Source organism: Vicugna pacos, chromosome 2 (genome assembly GCF_048564905.1).
Source record: "Vicugna pacos chromosome 2, VicPac4, whole genome shotgun sequence".
In the NCBI taxonomy this organism is placed as follows: Eukaryota; Metazoa; Chordata; class Mammalia; order Artiodactyla; family Camelidae; genus Vicugna; species Vicugna pacos.
The window spans coordinates 78,373,428-78,396,806 of NC_132988.1; the positions used below are offsets into that span (position 1 = coordinate 78,373,428).

Genomic DNA, 23,379 nt, shown 5'->3' on the forward strand with positions numbered 1-23,379 from the left:
AAAATTAGAAAACCCTCAAAGACACTGGAAAGTGAAAAATAAATGACTCAATCACTGAGGTACTAGATAGTCTCATTGCTTGCGCTGCCCAGGAAGGAGCAGTCCTACATGTTAAACTCTCCCTGCTCCACACTCCCACCCCTAGAATCTAAACCCCACCAGACACAAGTGCATCAGGAATTGACACTAGACCTGAAGAGGTAGGGGCCATCTTTAGGTTGAAAGCAGAGACAAAATTCTTTCTCAGATTTTGGAAGCCAATCTGAAAGATTCTGTAGACTTGGGAGCTGAAGCTGACATTTTGGAGCATAGGAAGATAAGTGAGCAGAACAAATGAGTCTAGAATGAGGAGAAGCAAGCAGATGGAAGGACGGGCACTGTATGGCCCCTGAAATAAGAAGACAGAAAGAATATCAGTCACATGTCTTGACTGATTTCCAGATCCAGGTCCCTTGGGACCCTGCTCCATTATTTTCAACATGGCATTGTTTCCTAGGTTTAATTCCTTTGCATGTGAGGAAATGGAGCTGGAAGGGGTGTGTGACATCATTTAGCTTAACACTTGACTTTATAGATTAGTAAATAGAAATTTATTGAGGTTAAAAATAGAGAACTTGCTCAAGATCAAAAGCGATATAATAATCAGTTCTCTTCTTGACTGTAATCCTTAGTGTGGACACAATAGAGTCCAAGTGAATATTTATTATCAATAACAATGATGATGCTATTCACAGACACTTAATGAATATTAATAATATTTTCATTTTTAAAAATTGAAATTAATTTCTGTACAAGTTTTCAGGGAAAAGTTTGCTTTCTGATGGATAGTCTGGAACATTCTTTCACTATGAAGAAACATGGGCTTCCATGGTCTTTCCCAGGTTATATTTCCAGATTAATTTGAATGATTTGTATTTGTAGACTCTGTGCTCTAATCACTTTGTTTCCCGAAGATACCCAGTTTTATTCTTTTCAAAAGTTAAAAAATTATTTATAAAATAATATTTATTTATTTTTATGCATACATTTGAGCATACTGTTTATTTTTCTCAAGGAGCAGCTCTTCACTCTGGCTGCATATTAGAAGTTCCTAGGGAGCTAAAAAACACTGATGCCCAGACCTGTCAGGGGCTCTGATTTAATTGGTCTATGATGTGGTTCCAGCTAACTGAAGTATAATTTATGTACAATAAAATTCATCCATTTAACCATACAGCCTGATGAAGTGTGTTAACTGTATACAGTGGTATAACCATCAGCACAGTCAAGACTTGGAACAGTTCTGCCTCCCTAAGCTTCCTTGTACCCCTTTGTGGTTGATCCCCTCCCCTGACACTTGAACTCAGGCAACCACTGATCTGCTTTCTGTCACCGAAGTTTTGCCTTTTCTAGAATTTCATATAAATGGAATCATAGAACGTGTATTCATTTAGGTTTGACTATTTCTACATATCACATATTTATGTTTTTGAGACTCATCCGTGTTGCCCCTTTTTATTGCTGAGTAGAATTCCATAGTGCGGGCTAAGCCACAATTTAGTTCTCTTTTTACCAACTGCTTCCAGTTATTTGGTATGAATAATGTTCCCAGGGATATTTGCAACAGTCTTTGTATGGACAAATGTTTTCATTTTTGCAGGAGTGAGATTGCTGGGTCATATGGTGAGTCTAGGTCTTCCTTTGTAGATACTGCCATATTGCTTCTCAGAGTGGCTGTACCATTTCCAGTCCTACTAGCAGCGTGTGAGAAGTCCATTTGTTCCACATCCTTACCACGCTTGGCATTTTTTGACTGTTTAACTTTATCTGTGCTATTGAATGTGTAGGGATATCTCAGCCATCAGTATTAAAAAAAAAACAAAACACATATTTATTAGCTTACAATTCTGGAGATTGGGAGTCCAAAATGGGTCTCACAGGCTAAAATCAAGACGTCAGCAGAGTTGCATGTCTCTCAGGAGGCTCTTGAGGAGAACGTTTCCCTGCCCTTTCCAGCTTCTAGAGGCTTCCTGCATTACTTGATGTGTGGCTTCCTTTCATCTTCGAAGTCAACAATGGCTGGTGGACTCTTTTTCACAAGTCATCATTCTGACACTAACTCTTTCAGGCATCAGTGTTTTTAATCAATATTAATTCAAGCATCAGTATTTTAAAAAATGTTCTCAGGTGATTCTCATGTCAGTGATGAATAAAAATGAGTCTTATAATGTCTTTTCATGACATCTCTGAGTATTAGACCCTTTCTTCAGAGCCAAACTTAAATCTTGACTTTCCTATAGAAACTTTTCTCATCCCAGACAGGAGTAATTTCTTCTTTCCTGAAACCCCAAATCACTATCACTTAGTGCTTGTTACTTTTCATTGTAGTCATTTACGTATGGCAGTTATCATATTTACCAGATTCGAAGATCTTTGAGGTTGAAGAATTTACTTGTTTTTTATCTAATTTTGCAGGACTTAATGAATATTTGTTGAGTGAGTTATGAATATTTGTAGTATTTACTTCACATTTCATCTAACAGAGCGACCATATTAAGATCACAGACTCTGGAGCCAGACTGTCCACCTTCAATAATGGCTCTGTGCTTTGTCACCTCTGTGACCTTAGGCAAGTTAATTAATCTCTCTGTACCTCAGTTTTATTAGGTAAAAATGGGACTATAAATGATCTGATTATTAAATGAATTAATAGTCATACAACATTAGAATTGTGCCAAGCACGTGGTAAGCAGTATGCGAGTGTTAGCTATTTTTAGAGTGCGTATGCGTGGGTCTGTGGTGTATGGGAGGGTCTGGAACTCGAGTGAATAAAGCAGATGTGTTAGAGAGGGGAGCATGAGAGAAGAGAGACTAGGATTCTTCCCCAAATGTTGACTTTGGGCACGTTGAAAATCAAGTATCCTTTGAACCTTCCTCAGCCCAGCTGTCTAGATGAGGCTTTGCAGTCTGGGTGTTCCCTCCCCAAGGTCACGTTGAAAATCAAGTATCCTTTGAACCTTCCTCAGCCCAGCTCTCTAGATGAGGCTTTGCAGTCTGGGTGTTCCCTCCCCAAGGTCAGGCACTGTGACATTCAGCTGAGGGCTGGGTGTGGAGATTCTTTCCCCTCAGTCAGGCTGTTGCCACTTGCTGCTTCATCAAGATCCAGTTCTGATCTTCAGCCAGTGGATCCAGCTTTTGGTTAAATCTCTGTATCAAGATAATGGGCTGTTGACTGGCTACTTGCTGTCTTCAGTAACAATTTGGGTTTCATCAGGGCTGGAGGCTTCTTTTTTTTTTTTTTTTCCTTCTTTTTTGCCATGACCCAGTTAATAATGTCTCTCTGGTATGGAATAACTTTTTACTGAGGATGATTTAGTTTTCAAGACATATCTCTGTGGTCAGTAGGTTTAAAGTTGCTATATCCTATCCCTTCACTCCTTTTCCATGACAAGAGCCCTAATACCACAGAAACAGGAAGCCCAGCCATTGTGATAATTACAGTAATGATATTTCTTGGATTATTACAGTTAAGCATTGTGTTAAACAAAATACACAGGTTACCGCATCTAATCCTCCTTACATTACAAAGAAGAAACTACTGCTACAGATTATGAATAAGGAAATTGAGACTCAGAGAGGCTAAGTACCTTATCTAATGTCATAGTGCCAGTTAGAGCCTGAACTATATTCATTTTCTCCTTCATTCTTTCATTTTTCATTAGACTACTGGTACCTAGATTTCCTAGTTTCAGCTCTAGCAGATGGAACATATTATTTTTCAGAGAAGCACAAATATTAGTTACCTATAAGAATTCATCTTTCCACAACCCCCTTTTTTAAAAAATTTTTTGCTTTAGGTCCCTTGTCTGAACCTTGCTGTCCAAAAGTAAAGCTAGAAGACTTTGTAGTACAAGGAAGCCAATGTAAGAAAACAGGTTGGGGACACACGCTCAGCCCTGCTTGACAGTGCCACCTTGAAACAATTTAGCACTGGCTCTGGTTTCCTGTGTTCTGTTGGGTCAAAGGAAACAGGCATCTTCAACTTCTGAGAGATGGGCTGAATGGAGCAGTGTAGATTTAAACTCTAAACTTTCAAACAAATCTTACGGTCCTGATTCTAGTCTGACATTCCCAGAAGTCATCTTTTTTGGTGGGCACCCCAGAGGATTTTTCTGCTTTTTGTTAGTCCCCAAACACTTTTGGGGAATGCATAATGATTACTCTGCCTCTGTGAGCTGGGCAGATATTAATGCATAAAAGTGCTCCCATATCTTTAACATGGAATCTGGTATTTTTAGTCAAAGCAGTTGTTGGAAATTTGGTTAAGTTTGCTTCTCAGGAATTTAGCTAGGAATTTTTTTATTTGTTTTGCCTCTCTTCCACATGAGAATGTATCTTTTCTTCTATTATAGGGAATAGAGTGGTGTTTGTGCATTCCAGGGTACTCTTTTTCAAATGAGCTGATTAGGATGATTTCTAATCGAAATAAATAAAATATTTCATTGGATCCTGGGAACAACAGCCTGCTTATACTCAGATTGTATTCATGCTGTGGGAGGAAAAGAACCACTGAGATTATTTAAAGTTTTACTGTTGCTGCCAGGGTGGGTGGGAAGAGAGCGGCTTTGAGTGAGGAGACGTCTTTCTTCAAATGCTGTATCTCTGGGGCCTGGCGAGGTCGGGGGGATTCCTTTCTTCAAACATTGAATATTTTGCAGCCACCCTATGGTCTACCAGATGTTCCCCGGCTCCTCCTGGCCACTGTAGGGCACAGTGTCTGCTGCTCTTAGAGGTCTAGCGGGGAGCTCTCTGCAGGATTAGAATATGGTGCTAATGAGGCCTGGGCCACAAGCTTGATCCAGGTGTGAGCCAGTCATCTTTGCACAGAGAAAGGCTTTGTCCTTTAGCCTCAGTTTGCACTCAGCCCCTGCCAGCCAATCTACAAATGAACCAAAAAGGGAACGAGGTGAGTGAGTGCATGTTGACAAATGAGGGGTGCTTTTTCTGTGGGAAAATCAAAGCACAGGACTTACCCCACCCAAGGTGGGATGAGCAGCGTCTTTGTAAGTGTGGACCAGTGGGTGGCAAGCACTCCAAGTCAAAATATGAAGCTACACAAAAATATCTGCTATGGACGTAAATCCCAAGAGACATAGTTTTTGTACCGAGGCTTCCAGGAGAAAAATGAGATTAATTTAGTTGAACTGTACTTATTAAGTGGCTAATATGACCAACCCCTCTTCAGGTTGCTGAGTGGGGCAATCAGATGGGTCTCTACCCTCAAAGAACTTAATGCTGGTAGGAAGCAGAAATGAAGGAAGTATACAGAAAACATAAGGTGAGTTGTGGAAGGTACAAACTGAATGGCCTGGGAATTCTGGGAAGGAGAGAGCACGAAGACAGAATTCACCCTTGGTCTACCCAGTACTCAAATTCACCTCTTTTTCCTTCCTAACAAATCTTGATTTTGCTTACTGTCCACTTTCTCCACATGATCATGGGTTCCAGGGGAACTGGCCTCCTGTCTAGCCCCAGAGGATTTAAGGTGGTTAGCTTAAGCCGTTCATGGTAATTCCATTATTCTTTCCTGTGCAGAGTTCAGGAATGGTTATGCCCCAACTCTGGCTAATAATGCTTGTGGGAGAGGACTCTGGGAACCATATCCTTTCCCTCTAGCAAGAGAAGGAATAGATGCCTTTTGTTCCTTTGCATGTTGCCATGACTGGATGTGACGGTTGGTACTGCTGTAGCCATCTCAACACCAGTCTGAGGAAAAAGCCAACACATGGAGGAGTTCAGAGTAAGAGAAATTCAACAAGTTTTCTGTTACTTGAAGGTGAACTTCATACAAATTGCATTTGCTTCAGTGAATTTTATGAGAAAGCCAACATCCAAAATGAGCATTGAAGGAAGGATGCAATTTTGATCAATAGAGTAAAACGAGTAAAATATTTTAGGTAACAGGGTGGTGATAGTCATGTGGGAATAATTTAGGTTAAGGAAAAAAAATCAAGAAGAAAGGCCCAGAAATTTGAAAGCTTAAAATATGTTCATCCAGATTGGAATTTGATATTTTCTTACCTGTTTCACATCATTCTATGAGGGATATAGACCATTTATAAAAGAAATATTGTTAAAAATAATTTTTATAAGGAAAATAATGGGGAGATAAATATATATTTTATAATAAAATTCAATACCAACACAAAGAAACTGACAAGAAGGGAAATAGATACAGACAAGAAAATTCTAAAATCCTACACAGTCACTAGATTTGAATATGACTTTTAAATTTCTGGTGACCAATATGAAAAGGGAAACTGGTTAATTGCTTAGGTCTCATTTCACATTTGGAGAAAACATGCCAGTTCCTCTAGAGAATTTATTTATGTGTATATTTATATGGGGAACAATGGAAGAGGTCAAGGGTGATGTGCCCATCAAATTCTCTACAGTGAATTCATCATTGTTTCCAACACACTTTTCAACTAAGCAAATCAAAGTATGTAAAATGCTTGGTGGAATCTTGGGAAAAAACACAAAAGATAAATTGAGCCATATCGTAGAGCAATTTGAATAACAGGGAAAGAAAGAGACTTTGGAAGTCATTTCATAGTCAGTGGGAAAATGCAGTGTTTGACTGAGAATTAAATGAAAATGATCATAGCTGATCTTCTGTAGAGTTTAACCTATTAATGTGAGTGGCATCAGAAGACTCTAGCCATGAAATACAGAGAGGAAGGAAAACAAACAAATATAATTTTGAGTATGTACTTATTAGATGGTAGGAATTATTTATGGTGGCTTAAATAAATATGAATCTAATTTAGGAAAATCTATTGATGATCATAAGAGTTTTCTCCTTTATTTTGTGAATCTGGTGAATTATGTTTATTGATTTTCAAATATTAAATCATCCTTTCATTCCTGCAAGGAACTCAATTTGATCATAATGTATAATCTTTTAAAAAAATATCACTTAGATTCAATTTGTTAGTATTTCTTTAGGATCTATGTTTATGAGAGCTATTGTCTTATACTTTATTTATAATGTCCTTGATATCTTTTAATGTTAGGTTTATAATGGCCTCATAAAATGAATTGCAGAGTATTTTCATTTTGTTATTCTTTGGAGGAGTTTAAGATTGGTGCTAATTTCTTCCTTAAATGGTAAGAAGAGTTCACTACTAGCCATTTGAGCCTGAAGATTTCTTTGGGGGAAGGTTTAAAACTTGAAATTTGTATTCTAAGGGAGATTGTACAGGTCAAAGAGGAAAAATGCATGATTTTTTTTCTTCTTGTGATTTTATTTTCCTTCTTGTGTCAGTTTTGGTAAGATGTGTTTTTTTTTTTAGGATTTTATCCATTTAATCTGAATTATTGAATGTTAGCATACCCTTTACTTTCTGTAGAAAGAAAATCCCTTTTTTCATATTTGATACTGATAATTTTTACTTTTTTTCTTGATCAGTCTTTCCTAGATGTATCAATTTTGTCTTTCATTGGTTTATTTTTAAAAGACTAATTTTTAGCTTGTTGATTTTCTCTATTGCAAGTATGTTTTTATTTAGTTAACTTCTGCTGTTGTCTCTATTATTTTCATCCTTTTTACCTCCTTCATACAAAATTTGCTGCTCTTTTAACTTTTTGAGATTGATATTTAGATCATTAAGTTTCAACTTTTCTAGTAAATGTAAATAAGGCTATAAGTTGTCCTCTATACACTGTTGTAGCTAAAGCCCACACGTTTCAGTATATTATATATTTTTGTAAGTCAAAAATACTTTCTAATTTCCACTGAAATTTCTTCCTTGACCTTTCAGTTTCTTATATGTGCTCAGCTGAATTTCCAAACATTTGGGTTTTTAAAAGATATTCTTTTATTAATGATTTCTACTTTAAATAATTCTTCTGTTGTGTTAAACAGGGTATATTCGAATGATTAAGATTCTTTGGGATGTTTTGAAGTCTACTTTATAGCTAATCATTTGGTAAAATTTGGTAAAAATATTCTGTGTGAGTTTGGAAAGGGATGTGTCAGTTGCATCCGTTGGATGTCGTACTGTCATGTCAATTAGTTCAGGTTTGTTAATCTTGTCCAATTCTGTATCCTTACTGTTTTTTTTTTGTCTGCTTATTCTATTGGTTACCAATATAATTATGTAACATGTAATTATATATAAATATATTAATTACTATGATATTTTATATATGACATATGTAGTATGATTATATTATGTATTATTAATGTTTAGCTATAATATTATTTGATTGCAATTACATTTCTTAGAATAAAGCTGAAAGCAAACGGGTGGAGAGATTAAGTTGATGTCATCATGCATTCTTCCTCTTTGACCTGTGCAATCTCCCTTAGAATATAAATTTCAAGCAAATTTCTAGTGAGGCTACAGTTATCTTCTCCAGTAGAATAAGGTTTATTGGGAACTCCAGCCTAGATATCAACCACATGTGATTTTGCAGGCAATAATCAGAAACGTTTGGGGTTTCTGAAGTGACTGGTTCCCTTGTATGGTGATAAAAAATCATGGAGAAGACTCATGCTTTTGGATAGGCAGCAGAAAAGCATGACGTGGCAGGGAGGAGAAAGCTCTTAGGTTTTCAGATGTGAATGGGATTCAAGGAATGGTTTTGGTTCTGGCAGCGATCTCTCTTCCCCCCTTTCCTGTAACGCAGCCTCTCTCTGACAAGGATTTGGGCTCTATTACTATGCATTTACGCTCATGGAGGAAAGAGTCTGAACTCAGTTGACTTTTAAAATGTTGTGTTTATTTATTTATTTTTTTTAAAAAGGAAGAAACACAATAGGTTCCTTTTCAGTCAGCTTCAGGCCCCCTGTCACATGAACTAGCTCTCCATCAGTGGCCAGTAGGGAGCCAAAACTCACATGGAGGAGTAAGCAATAAAATAAACGCATTTTCAAGATTTCTTTTCCCTGCTACCCTGGGTGGCTTTTGCTGACTAGATTGCATTTATTATGAAGGTGTGATTACACACGTTACCTTTACTGTGCCGTTGAGCACTTGGCAGAGAGAAAGCTCGTTACGCATTCTGAACCACAGAGAGATGTTAGCACATCACTAATATGCATAGGTGCAGGTATCTGTCTGTTGTTCTATAATGCTATTCCATTTATGTACTGCTGGTACTTGACAAATGTAAGAGGTTCCATCCCCAGCTAGAGAGATTCCTAAATAAAACTAGCAAATTATTGCAGAAGTAGCCAGGCGGAGCGAAGGGGTGCAGGTTCTCGTGGCTCTCTAATGAGGCCAGTTCTGGAGTTTCATTTCAAATGTCTCTCCATGTGGACTAACTTCACTTATTCTTTTCTTCTCTCACTGACAGCAAATATGCCTGTTTTCACTTTTCTTTCTTTTTCCTCCCTTAATTCTGCTTAATCTGAAAATGCAGCTTGCTGCTGTTTTGGTTGTGTCAGCTTGAAAACAGCCTCAAGGAAATGAAACCTCATGGGATGTGGAACCAAGCTGCTTGCACACATTTCTTTGTATACAGATGGGCCACCCCGAGTGGGGATGGCCTGTGATGAGACTCAGTGTGCCTAACTGCCAGGAAGAAGTGGGACATATGGAGTCATACTTGAATATCCGTAATTTATCATGTCACTACCCTACTTCTAACCATCTTGAACAGGAAAGACTCAACTTCTTAGGATGGCATGTAGAGCATTCAAGGCCTCCACCCATCTCTGTAGCTATAATCCTGTACTTTCACGGTAGCCATATAAAATTTCTTGCTACTTTCCAAAGCACTTGTGTTGCTCTGTCCTGTTTCCCTCCTTTTTGCCTTCACACATTTTCCTCCTCAGTCTGGAACATATATCCTCTCCTTCTCTGCTTGGTGACTTCTTCCCAAGAATTTGCTCTTCTGTAAAATCTTTCATGGATTCCTACATAGAGTTGCCCCCTTTCTTTTTCGTGCTTCTATTGTACCTTGGTATATAATCTATTACAACATCACTTATGTCATACAATGTTTCTAGTTTCACTAGACTGTGGTCGCCCACAAAGGAAGAGCTGTGTTTATTGTCATTGTATGTCCAATGCCAAGCACAGAGCCTGGAAGTGATACACCCCAAGTAAATATATATTGTGTGTGTACCCTGGAAATTTGGAAGATATTTGAGATAGGATGGGAGAACCTGTGGGAACAGAACACATCAGAAATATTGGTTTGTGAATTTGAGATTATGAGAAAATCTATGTAATTAGAGGAATCCCTCGATATCCCTCACAAGTTACTGAATTGAAACCTGTTGCTGTCAGTTCGTCCCCCTCTTGAAGGCAAGTGGGAGTGGCTCTCCTAGGAATGGTTGTAGCAATTCTATTGCTGGAATTCCTGGGAAGAGATCACATGCCTGAAGGCTCACTAGCTCTCTGGGCTCTAAAATATGTTTGGCCTATCTTATGTTTAAAAAATTAATTAGTTATCAATACTCAAAAATCTGGAGATTCCACATGAAGGTCTGAATTTCTTTCTTTTCTTAGAGCAAAAGGACTACAATTGTGCTACATTCACACATGGCAAAAAACAAGTGAATGTGTTGTCCATGTGCCCACAGACCCATCATTCTCATCTCACCTGTCTCTTCCATTATGTTAAATGCCACACCCCCACTGAGTTTGTGTGGAGAGTCAATCTGTGTGAATTTACAAGCATTTTTGAAGGGAACGTGTCCTTAGATTTCATCATAATTCCAAAGAGGGGCATGAACCTAAGTAGGTTAAAACTAAGTAATTTGGAATAAGAACACACATAAGAGAATGCTATTGAGTCAAGAGAAGAGTCCTAACATAAAACAAATATCAAAAAGTTTTAATTGAACTAGATTTCATCATTTGTCCGTGACTCAATGGTTGGGTGGGATATCAAGTGGGTTTTCAGTGGTGGATAGAGTTGTTATCTTCACATGGTTAATGTAGCTAAACACACACACATACATCCTGAAAATATACCTACTAAGGAGAAAGAGCACAGCAAATATCAGAAATGGCTACTCCAGTTATTTTAAATATCAAATATTTTCAGTGAGTACATTAATGAGCAATGATAACTACAATTAGGATAATCCATATAGTAATCACAGAACTCAAATCCATTTAGATAATTATCCAAATTACAAAAGAATCTGGAATTCCCATTTTCTTGAATTTGATCTTGGTTTCAAAGAATGGTAATCTTTTGCTATTAACTGAGTACAATTTCATCCCACTCTACTGTTACTTTAATTTTTATTAAGAACAGATTTTTTATTTATTTATTTATTTATTTATTTATTTATTTATTTATTTATTTATATTGAGATATAGTCAATTTACAATGTGTTAATTTCTAATGTACAGCATAGTAATCAGTTGTACATATATATTCCTTTTCATATTCTTATTCATTATAGACTATTACAAGATATTGAATATAGTTCCCTGTGCTATACAGTAGGACCTTGTTGTTTATCAATTTTATATATAATAATTTGTATCTGCTAATCCTGAACCCCCAATTTATCCCTCCTCATCCTCTTTCCCCACTGGTAACCATAGATTTATTTTCTTTGTCTGTGAGTCTGTCTCTGTTTTATAAGTAAGTTCATTTGTGTCCCTTTTTAGATTCCACATAAAATTGATAGCACATGGTATTTTTCTTTCTCTTTCTGGCTTACTTCACTTAGAATGGTTATCTGCAGGGCCATCCACGTTTCTGCAAATGATATTATTTTGTTCTTTTTTTGTTGCTGAGTAGCATTCCATAACTTCTTTATCCAGTCATTTGTTGATGGGCATTTAAGTTGCTTCCATGTCTTGGCTACTGTAAATACTGCTACTATGAACATTGGGGTGCATGTATCTTTTCAAATTAGATTTCCTCCCGATATATGCCCAGGAGTGGGATTGCTGGATCATAGGGCAAATCTGTTTTCAATTTTTTGAGGAATCTCCATACTGTTTACCTTAATGGCTGCACCAAACAACATTCCCACCAACAGTGGAGGAAGAGTCTTAGTTTATTGTGCTTTATGACTGCTTTTTAGCTTAGCAGAAAAATCCTTCTTTACTCTCCAAGTCTGAACATATTTAAGAAAGAGCATAATGCATTATTAATTTGGAATCTGTCTGATCTGCCCAATTCTTATGTAGGTCACATCATTCCCAGAGACAAATTTTATTCTTTGTTTCTGAGAGTCCCACCTACTAGAGAATTTTATAAATGAATGTCTATCATTGAACTTAAACATAGTATTGATTTAGCTTGAGGTTTAGAACTCACTTTTTCTCCCACACTATAGTAGATAAATCCTAAGTAATAGATATGAAAAGTAAATCTATTTGAAAGAAAGGATAATTCAACACTTTTCTCAGTGACTTGTCTCATTACTGCAAAATCTTTACTGCTATAACAATCTTTTGTGTTTTATGGCAGAGATCACTCATGCCAAAGATGAAGCTCATTTTTTTAATCCATTTATAAACACTACATGTGATACTGTCATTATGTTCCTGCATAAGTTGAAAAAAGTAAGACTACAGCTAGAAATTTCTCAAGTTAAAAAAATTCCTGAGAGAACTGAATTCAAAGAATAAAATGGAAGATATCAACTAGTTGCTTTATAGGTAGTATTTCACTTGATTTCAAACACTTAGGGCAAATCAAAAAATCAAAAGATATTTATTGCTGGCTTGAAGTTACATAAAATAACACCATGACTTGGATATGATATTGATTGATTTTTCCTGGAGATATATAATTTAGTTTTATGGTGAATTTGGTAATGGAAGTTGTCAAGCGACAATAAAGCAGTCTATTAATCCCTGTTAAGTTTACTATGCTTATCTCAGAAGATAAGGCCATTATTTTATGCTTTATAGTACATATTCCTTGGGGATTTCTATGGAAATTGTATGTATTCAAAAAAGTTGCTACCCTATGTAACCCTCTTCCCAATTATATTATTATTAAATTGAGGCATATTCTGCCACCAAAATCTGTAACAGCTCTTGTACCTTAAAATATTGACTGAAAAAATGGCAAAATGGTATGCAATGGCCAGACGTGGGCTCTGCTGTCCCATGGTGGAACACTCAGTGCCCTCCAAAGGCCACTTAGTGGAACTCTCACGTAGTCTATGACAATATCTGCTCTTGTTCATGAAAACCACTTAATATATTTCATCAATTCTAAGACTTCATCAATTATATGTCTCCCTAATGTTCCATTAAGAAATAAAAACAATGCTGCCAATTAAACTGACTCACCATTGATTAGAAGACATTTCTGATTTCAATCAGAGATTTTAAAATATGAAAAGAAGATACGTGTTAGAATGATGAGAAAAAGTATCAGCTATATTGTTCAAGCTCTCCACTCCAGAGACCTCTCATTTCCCAACCTGAGTCATACAGTTTTGGAAAACGGTTATATAGACATGTCCATTGAAGATAACTGGTGATATGGTGTGCTTTTCAGTGTGTTAACTGTTAACATGAAAAAAATAACCTGTCAGTTATTAAAAGATCCATTTTCAGCCTAAATATTGTCCAGAAAGGTGGTAACTAAAGTTAGGCTTATGTAACAGAATGTTCTGAAGAGTAAAACTTTTCTTCATCTTTCATTGGTTTAGACCTTGGTTGTTCAGAGGCTGTAGATCTCTTTTTGGGAGTCCCTATATGTCCTTGGAGCCCATGGACCCTTGCATTTAATTATATCCATATGACTGTATATGAAGCTATGTAGGCATGTTGCATCTTTAGATGATGGGAGATAATGGTACTCAGAGTACTGCACACACACACAGACAGACACACACACACTCAGAGCTCTATATCTTACATCTATTTAGGGAGCCTTAGGTATGTGTCAGACATTGTACATTTTATAGGCATTAAATCTGAATCTTACAATATTCATGGGTAAATACTAGTATATTTATTTTACAAATAAAACCAAGGCTTAATAAAATTGCTACTTATTCATGCTATGCAGTTAGAAATTGGTGAAGCCAAGAGTCAAACCCAGCTCTGTCATAATCCAAAGCCAGTTTCTTTTTTAAACCACTGTGATGCCTTTCTCAGACACGTCACAGTTATTTTTAATATTTATTTTATTACATTGTTCTACTTATTTTGTTTTACTCAAACTTGTTCCAAAAGAGCCTTCTGGTAGTACACCTCCCCCACCCCCACCACATTCATCCTACACCAAATTACACAGAAATGGAGGAGGGGAAAGAGACAGGAAGAGGAGATGAGTGTTTCTATGCTACCAAATGATTTTAACAAAAAAACTAGAAACCAGAAGTTTGAGATTTGATTTTTCTGCTCCTGTTTTCATTTTGGTTAATTAAGTTCTTAGGATGCTTCAGTATATCCTGCAATGAATAATTCTTTCTAACAGTTTAGATAAGCAGATGTTCTTCCCCAATCTCTGTTCTTCTCCTCTTTTGAATCAAATAAGTGGTTTTATTTGGTAGGAAGCAGGATGTAAGCTTAGACCTATTGCTGTTGACCCTTTAGTGTTTTCCTAATGTCTTTATTTTACAGAATGGGCAATCATAGATGCAGAAATCCACCCGAGGTACAATAGATAGTACTGGATGTGGGGGAAATGAAAGCTACTAAATAATATAGTCTGTGAGATGTCAAGCTACAGAATTTGGATTTTTCCAGCCCCCCAAAGTTAATGACAATATGCTCATCCTTTTAATGGAAACATTACCAGGAGGCTCCTGTACCTAATCCATCATACTGCAGAAGTCTTGCTGACTTATGCTTTGTGACGGGCCAGTGAGAAAAATATACAAACTCATACACCAATGTTGCAAATCAATTCTGCAGCAAAGTGGAAATAACTCTTGTACCAATAAGCAGTAAGACCTATGGGGGAAAATCCTTTTCTGTATTTCCAACTTGCAGATAGAAAGAGAAGCCATCAATCATGCTGGAGAGCTTCCATTTCAGGGCCGTTGTTCTTAAAGACAAACCAGATGAAATCAGACAAGACCAGAATATGCAAAGGCCTTTGGATTTTTCTAGTCTTGGTGCAGGAAGGAAGCAAGAAGCCAGACGCCCTCTTTTTCTGCTACATGTGAAACCTGAATCTAGCAAAGGCATATACGTAGGCTCAGTTTATTGTCAAAATGACTAATTAATCACTTCACAAATGGCTATTAATCATACATTAATGAGATATTCTCTTTTCTCTGGCAAATACAGGTTGTGTGGAAATCCTTTCTCCTTGGTACCCGGAGCAAGCCAAAAGCATGCAGAACTCAATTAATCTTGGAGCAGCATGGGGTGTTTGAAACTGCTCACAGTTTGAAAAGAAGCAAATAGCAAAGACATTTAAACTGTCCATATTTCACTGTGTAAATTCAAAAGCACTTAATCATCCCCTACACATTCTTTTGTTCCCTTTCTTCCTCTGTCATGTTATGACTGTGTTTCAAGCCTCCCCCAGTCCTTCCTCAATCGTACACTGAAGCACAAACCAAAAAGAGTGAGGCTTTTAATAAATTGATTCTCAGGCCTCTTGGATAAACAATCAATAGAAGCAGTGTGCATGTAGATATGATGTTCAAGCAAAAAAAAAATGCCTGTCTACTTGCACAAATTATGAATCGAATGCTACTGCTTACTAAGCACCATGTAGGTTAGAGTTCCATTTCTGGTTCCAGATTTCCAGGTTGACCTAGAGATGAAAAGTAATGAAGTTTGACTCAGTTGAATTCACTACAAATAAAGGCCTCCTTTTTATTTTATTTTTTACAATTGAATTGCTTTAGTTCATGTAACAGACATTTACTGAGTACTTACCATGTTCCAGGTGTTAAGAATGCAAACAGGAATCAGTTTTATTTCTTCTGCTTACGGAGCTCGCAGCACAGTGATAGAAGTGAACTGCTGTGTGCTTAGGGCTGTAAAGGGAGAAAGAAGAGCCAGTGTGAGGCGGGAGCACACAAAAGAGCGTGATGTGCTAGGTGATGGTAAGTGATAAAGAAAGGCTAGATATTGGCAGCCTAGGGGAGGGGTCTGATTATACGTCGGGATTGATGTTAGAATGGAGGTTGAGGTCAGATTTGAAAGGTGTTGTATACTTTTCTCAATGATGTGGGGAATGACCAAAGTTTTTGCTCAAGGAACTGACATGATGTGTGTTAGGACTTTGAGCCTAAGACCATAACTGAAAAAACTTGTGGGTGCTGGAATGGGTCTGAGCAGATTTTGCATGTGGGAGAGACTTGAGTAATTGCCTCCATGAAGAATGATTACGATGAATTTATTTCATTAATGGCCCCAATTCTTCACCCCTCCCTAGACCACACCCTGTTCACCATGAATTTTGCAATGTCCTCTCTCTGTGGGCAGGGCTCCTTCCTGCTGGGTTTGGCCACATGATTTAGTGACATGTTGTCACTTCTAGGTCATTCTGAAACAAAGTTGCAACCCCAGTGGCCTCCTTCCTTTTGCACACTGGGGCTGTGTTTGGTTATCAAAGGATGGTGAGCTGCCCAAGCTTCTGCGGGCTCCTGGGGAAAGAGGAATGTGTTCTGGGCCATCAGTACTGGATGATGCAGAGTGGAAATAGATGCTTCAAATCTAGTTCCAATTCTCCATCAATAATGGCTGTCACTCATTTTGCTATTTTATAGTCTGAGGACAAATATATTTTGCTACCACAAAAAAAATGATTTTCTTCTCAGGATCATTAATCTTAAGAATACTGAAGTTTATATGTTATTCCTTCCAAAAAAAAAAACAAAACCTTGGCCTTATTATACTAATAACAATTTGCCTGCTTCCTGAGCCTGGTTTACATTTACAAATTCTCTCACTTTAATTGAAAAAATTTCCTGCGAACCATATGAGACAAATGTAACCAATTAAAATATTTTCTCTGATTCTTAAAAAAAAAGATCGGCTCTGTGGCAGGGGCTTGGTGGGTGGGGATTACTGGTTCATCTCTCAGCCTTTACGAATTTTTTTCCTCCCTCCCTTTTTATTTTAAATGCAAAAAGAATACATAAAAAGGACTTTCCTGTATTTTAAAAAAATCAACCTTAAAAGCTATAGTTTATGTACAATAAAATGCACTCATCTTAAATGTACATTTGATGAGTTTTGACAAAAAATTATTCATATAACTACCATCACAGTCATTATATAGAATATTTCCATCACCTGAAAAGTCTTGTGCCTCGTCCTAGGCAATCCCTAACCCCAAACCCCAGGTCCAGACAACCACTGATCTACTGTCAGTGTAGAGTTGATTTGTGTTTTCTACCATCTAATAAAAATGGAGCTCTACATGTATACACACATTGGACTTTCTTTTAGTTCAGCAAAATAATTTTGAGATTTTTTTCTTATAGTTTGTGTTTTTGTATCTTAAGAAATCGTTATCTAACCCCAAATCATAAATATTTTCTCTGATTTTTTCCTAGAAATTCTATAGTTTTGTATAGAATATTTAGGTCTATGATCCATTTTGAATCAACTTTTGTATATGTTGCAAAGTGTGACTCAAAGATCATATTTTTTGTATATGACTAATTGTTCTGGCACCATTTGAGCAGATAGTACAGAGGGGTCCCATATGTAACACTACCCTTCTCCAAGTAGAGTTTCCCCTATTATTAACATCTTATATTCAAATGATACATTTGTTATAGCTAATGAACAACATTGATATATTATTGATATGTTATTACTAACTGAAATCCACAGTTTATTGAGATTTTCTCAGTTTTTACACAATGTTCTTCTTTTTTTTTTTTTCTGTTCCAGGATTCCACATTGCATTTATTTGTCATGCTCCTTAGGCTCATCTTAACTGTGACAATTTCTTAGACTTTCCTTATTTTTGTTGACCTTGAGGGTTTTGAGGAGTACTGGTCGAGCATACTGTAGGAAGCTTCTCTATTAGAATTTGTCTGATGGCTTTTATCATGATTAGACTGGGGCTGTGTGTTTTAGAGAGGAAGACCACAATGGTAAAGTGCCGTTTTCATCACATCCTATCAGGGGTACATACTGGAACATGATTTATGACTCTTGGTGTTGACTTTGATCACCTGGCTTAAGTAGTGTTTGCCAATTTTCTCTACTGTGAGATTATTCTCTCTCTCTCTCTCTTTTTTTTTTTTTTACCTCTTTCCATACTGTACTTTTTGAAGGGAAGTCACTATGCACAGCACATACTCAACGAGTGGGGAGATACGATGCCCCTACTTTAAGATGGAGTCTCTACATAGTTTTTTTGGAATGCTTCTGTATGGGAGATTTATTTCTTCTTCCTCATTTATTAATTTATTTAATCATTTATTTATGTCAGTATAGACGCAAAGGTATTTATTTTATACTCTGAGTTATAATCCAATACTACTTTATTTTGTTGCTCAAATTGCTCCAGATTTGGCTATTGAGAGCTCTCTTAGTTATCTCCTGTGACCCTTTGTCATACACCCATCAGTTTTTTTTTGAACACATCCTTACTTCTGATTCTATAGGTTCATCTTATATATTTCTTGTCTCAGTCCTAGAATCAGCATTTTATCAAGGGGCACAGGTTCTTTTTTTTTTGAGAATAATATTAGAAACCAAGATCTGGGTTCTAAGTGTGCTTGTTGTGACTAGGATGTTGTTTATTTTAGATCCTCTAAGTTGATAGAGCAAAAAATATATGTGTATATATACACACACTCAAATATTTCTGTATGTAACAATATGTATATTAAGCCAAAGATGAGTTCTTTCTGGTGCCTCCAATTCTAATCCATTAGCACATGGATCATTTTAGCCTCCTGCTCTTGCTTATCTGTAAATTACCATTCCAATAGTAAAAAACCTGGCTTTTACCATGTTCTGTCCATTTTATTCAATTCTAGTGTACATATGTATGTGTATATACATATAGCAGTATCAGAACTGTTAACCCCTGTCTCTGTGGGAAACAACGTTATCAACTAAGTTACATTTATATGCAGTTCTATTTGCCTTTAGTCTTACAGGCTCCATTCATTTCCAAAGTTACCTAAGTAAGCATCTTGTCCCCAACCTCATTTCATACAGTTAGAGTCTCCTGTCACAATCGTTACTCTTTTCTGAGATCCTCTGAACTCCTAAATAATTTTTTAAAATTTATACACATTAAAGTTCACTCTTTGTGCTTTAGCATACTATTGGCTTTGACAAATGTGTAACATCACACATCCGCTATTACACTGTCATACAGAATAGTTTCACTATTCTAAGAATCTCCTGTACTTTACATATTCTTTCCTCCTTCTGTTCGTCTCCCTCACCCACACCCCAGGCAACCCCTGATATTTTGCAGTCTCTATACTTTTGGCTTTTCCAGACTGCCATGTAATCAGAATCATACAGTATGCAGCCTTTTCAGACTGGCTTTTTTCATTTAGCAATATGCATTTAAGTTTCCTCTGTGAATTTGTGTGGCTTGATAGCTCATTTCTTCTTATTGCTGAATAATACTCCATTGTACGGATGTGGCATAGTTTGTTTATCCACTCACCTATGAAGGACATCTTGGTTGCTTCCAAGTTTTGGTAGCTATGAATAAAGTTTCTATAAATATTCAAGTGCAGGTTTTTGTGTGGACATATGTTTTCAACTAATTTGGGTAAATACTTAAGAGCATGATTGCTAGATTGTATGATTTATCTTTGCAAAAATGTGTCAAAATGTCTTCTATGGCTGTATTATTTTGCATTTCCATCAGGAGTGAATGAAATTTCCTGTTGCTCTACATCCTTTGTTGTTGTCAGTTGTTTGGATTTTGGCCACTTTACTTGATGTGTATCTTGTTTTAATTTGCAATTACCTAACAACATATGATTTTGAGCATCTTCTCATGCTTCTTTTCCATCTGTGTATCTTCTTTGGAGCTGTGTCTATTCAGATTTTTTCCCTGTTTTTCAAATTGAGTAATTTGTTTTCTTATTGTTTAGTTTTAGGAATTGTTTGTATATTTGGGGGAAAAAAGTCCTTTATCAAATGTGTGTTTTGTTGATATTTTCTCCCAGTCTGTGGCTGGATTTTTATTCCTTTAACAGTGCCTTTCAAAGCAAAATTTTAAAATTTTATTAAAACTTTGTTGATTGTGCCTTTGTTATTTTATCTAAAATGTTCTTTACCAAACGCAACATCACCTAGATTTTCTCCTATCTTCTAGAAGTTTTGTGGTTTGGGGTTTTACATTTAGGTCTCTGATCCATTTTAAGTTTATTTTTGTGAAAAGTGTAAGTTCTGTTATTTTGTGTGTAGACATTCAATTCCATCACTTTTTGTTGAAAAACCTATCCTTTCTTCATCGAAGTAACTTTGCTCCTTTGTCAAATATCAGTTGAATGCATTCATGTAGGTGTCTTTCTGGGATTTTGATTTTGTACTATTGATCTATGTTTTTTGTCAGTATATATTAATCTATCAGTCTATCTATATACACACACAATGGAATACTATTCAGCCATTAAAAAGCATAAAATTTTTCTACTTGCAGCAATATAGATGGACTTGGAGGGCATTATGCTGAGTGAAATAAGTCAGAAAGGGAAAGACAAATAATGTGTATCAGTTATATGTGGAATTAAAAAAATACAACAAACTAGTGAGTATAACAACAACAAAAAAGCAGACTCACAGGCAAAGAGAACAAACTAGTGGTTACCAATGGGAAGAGGGAGGAGACGGGCAATATAGGGTGGGGGAGTGGGAGGTACAAACTACTGGGTATAAAGACAGGTTACAAGGATGTATTGTACAACATGAGGAATATAGTCAATATTTTGTAATAACTGCAAATGGAGTATAACCTTTAAAAACTGTATAAAAATAATATATATATAAATAATCTTTTAATCTCAAACTTCCAAGCTGTTTAGGAATCTTCGTACATTTGCACATTCTCTTTTCTTTCTTGAGCACTTCTGATATCTTCCTATTTCAGAGAAAACTTTCGCAGGCCACTGGAAGAGCAGAAAATTTCCTTTGACCTCATTCCTTCCTTTATATTCAATCCCTCTGCAATGAACATATTGCCCTCTCTATATACATACGTATTTATTGAAAGTTTGTTTTACTCTTTGGGTCTTTGGCTGCCCCTTTTGCTTATCACATATTGTCAGATTTTAAAGAGCAGGTCTGACAGACAAATACACTGAAGCAGGCATTGAATAAATCCTTTAGATGCAGTAGTGATTGCCTATGGAGGAGCTAGGCCAACAGGCTTAATGCCAACAAAAGGATGCCAATGTCATCATAACAACATCAACTCCAATACAATGCTATTGATACCAGCATTTTAGAATTAGAGTAATATCATCGGCACTAGTGGAGAGTGGACCTGATATAGCCTATGAGACCCTTTGCTGGCTCAGAGTCACTCATAACTTGCCTTTTGGGGGTTAGGACATGTGACACAATCTATAAGTCTGAGATAAATGGGTACTTCAACACTATTTGATGCATCTGTATTCTATAACATTTCTTGCTAGTGGGTATTTTAAAATGCACTTATTTTCAGTTTAATAACATGACAGAATGTGTAATGGAAAGACTGGATTTCTTTTGTTATTTCAGTCCACATATGCTTTTTAGATTAGGAGACCTGAGAAGTTTTGGAATAAGCAGTACATGCATTGCTACCAGTAGGTTAACGCCTTTCCCATGTGCATGGTGAGATGCCAGCCTTGGCCTGATTTCCAGACATTACAGACCAACTTGCCTCTCAGTCTGAGGACATTTGATCTTCCCTTCAAGCTTGATCTTCTCTCACATGTTAGGTCAAATCCTAATTGTTTTCCGTTTTCCAAGAGAATGGAGTAAACACAGAAGAGCTGGAAATTAAGCAAGACAAGAAACAAAAATCCTTACCCATTTGTCATTATTACCACCTTGGTCTGTTGGCAAAGATTATATTAGTGGAGAGCTTTGAGCCATGCTCCATTGGGAGTGTTTCCCTCGTGTTGTTCTCCATTCCTTAACCTTCTGGATTTTAAAAGCAATTGCCATTTTTCTCAAGACCTAAATTTTTATCTCTGTATCCCAGGTTGTTGCCTGAGAGAATTCCCCTAACTACCTACTTATTCTGATCAAGGAATAGTGCCAGGTCATGGATATTATCACCAAACATCACTTGACTTTTCAAAGACAATGATACTCTTGTTTAAAACATCATTAAAAATATTCTGGTCCTAAACTACCATCTATTATTTTACCTTGTAAACTGTGAATATCATATTTTATTTTCTCCACATACCAGAAACATCTTCATTCTATTTTTATTTATGGTCTACAGATATTTAATTTCTATCACTGTATTAGGCACTAGAGATTTAACGCAAATAAAAAAGACATGATCTTGATGCTCCACTACCAGTTAGGATGTAGAAAGATGCCAGAGAACTTCCCTGTCATGGTAACAGCAAGAAACCCACAAACAAGAAGCTCTGGTCAACTGAATTCCAGAAAAAAATAAGAATTTCATAGGTCAGCAAAACTCTGTGGTAGCTGCTACACCAGAGGCAGTTTCCTGATCTGAATCATATGAATAGAAGAACCAACTTGAGAGACAGAGACACTGTGCAAGGATGAAGACAAATCAGCTGAACGCTGGACAAAAAGGTGGGCCAGGAAAACAGACTGAAATCTGAAAGAGTCAAAATACAAAAAAAATTTATATTAGTTGGCCTGAAAATTATCTTCTCACCACAAATTTTGCCAAGAAAGTGACAATGAGTAAAGATCAGAAAATGGAGAGAAACTGCAGATGTCTGCATATTCTTGGGGTTTGAGTTCTAGGGCTCTGATTAAGTTGAATCAAAGGCAAAACATAAGTATCTGAAATTAGAGCCCAACTTTATCCCGGCTAAAATGACAAGATAAAAAAGTTAATTTTGCCATGAGAGGTTAGAAGTTGGGCTAATCACAAATGCACTCAATCTAATGAAACTTGAAGTCCAGTTTCAGATCAACTTGATTCCACCTATAGAGAAAGTGGCTTATAATTTCTTCACAATAAGCAAAATAGAAGAAAGCATATCTCAGTCATCTCTGTGTTCCTACTTAAAACAGCAGGAAAATGTGACCCATAAACAAAAGCAAATATGGTCAACAGAGGAAGACCTGTAGATGGCCCAGTTATTTGCATTAGAAGACAAGAGCTTAAAACAACTATTACAAAAATATCAAAGGATTTGTGGGAAAAAAGGGGGATGTAATGGTGAAGACAGGGTATATTTCAGCAGAAAAATGACAGCTTTCAAAAAGAAATAAATGGAAATGCTAGAAGTAAAAACTAGAATATCTAAAATTAATATTTTATTGGATGGAACTTACATTAAATTGGACAGAA

General features: G+C 36.5%; 1 long non-coding RNA gene across 2 annotated transcripts in view; it reads left to right on the forward strand.

The window, feature by feature from the left end:
• Positions 1–15,766, forward strand: part of LOC140700265 (uncharacterized) — a 48,371-nt gene extending 32,605 nt beyond the window's left edge. For both annotated transcript variants that reach the window (XR_012078642.1, XR_012078643.1), the window contains one exon: positions 15,222–15,766. This is a non-coding gene — a long non-coding RNA (uncharacterized lncRNA). The remainder of the gene's footprint in view (positions 1–15,221) is intronic.
• The last annotated feature ends 7,613 nt before the right edge of the window (positions 15,767–23,379 follow it).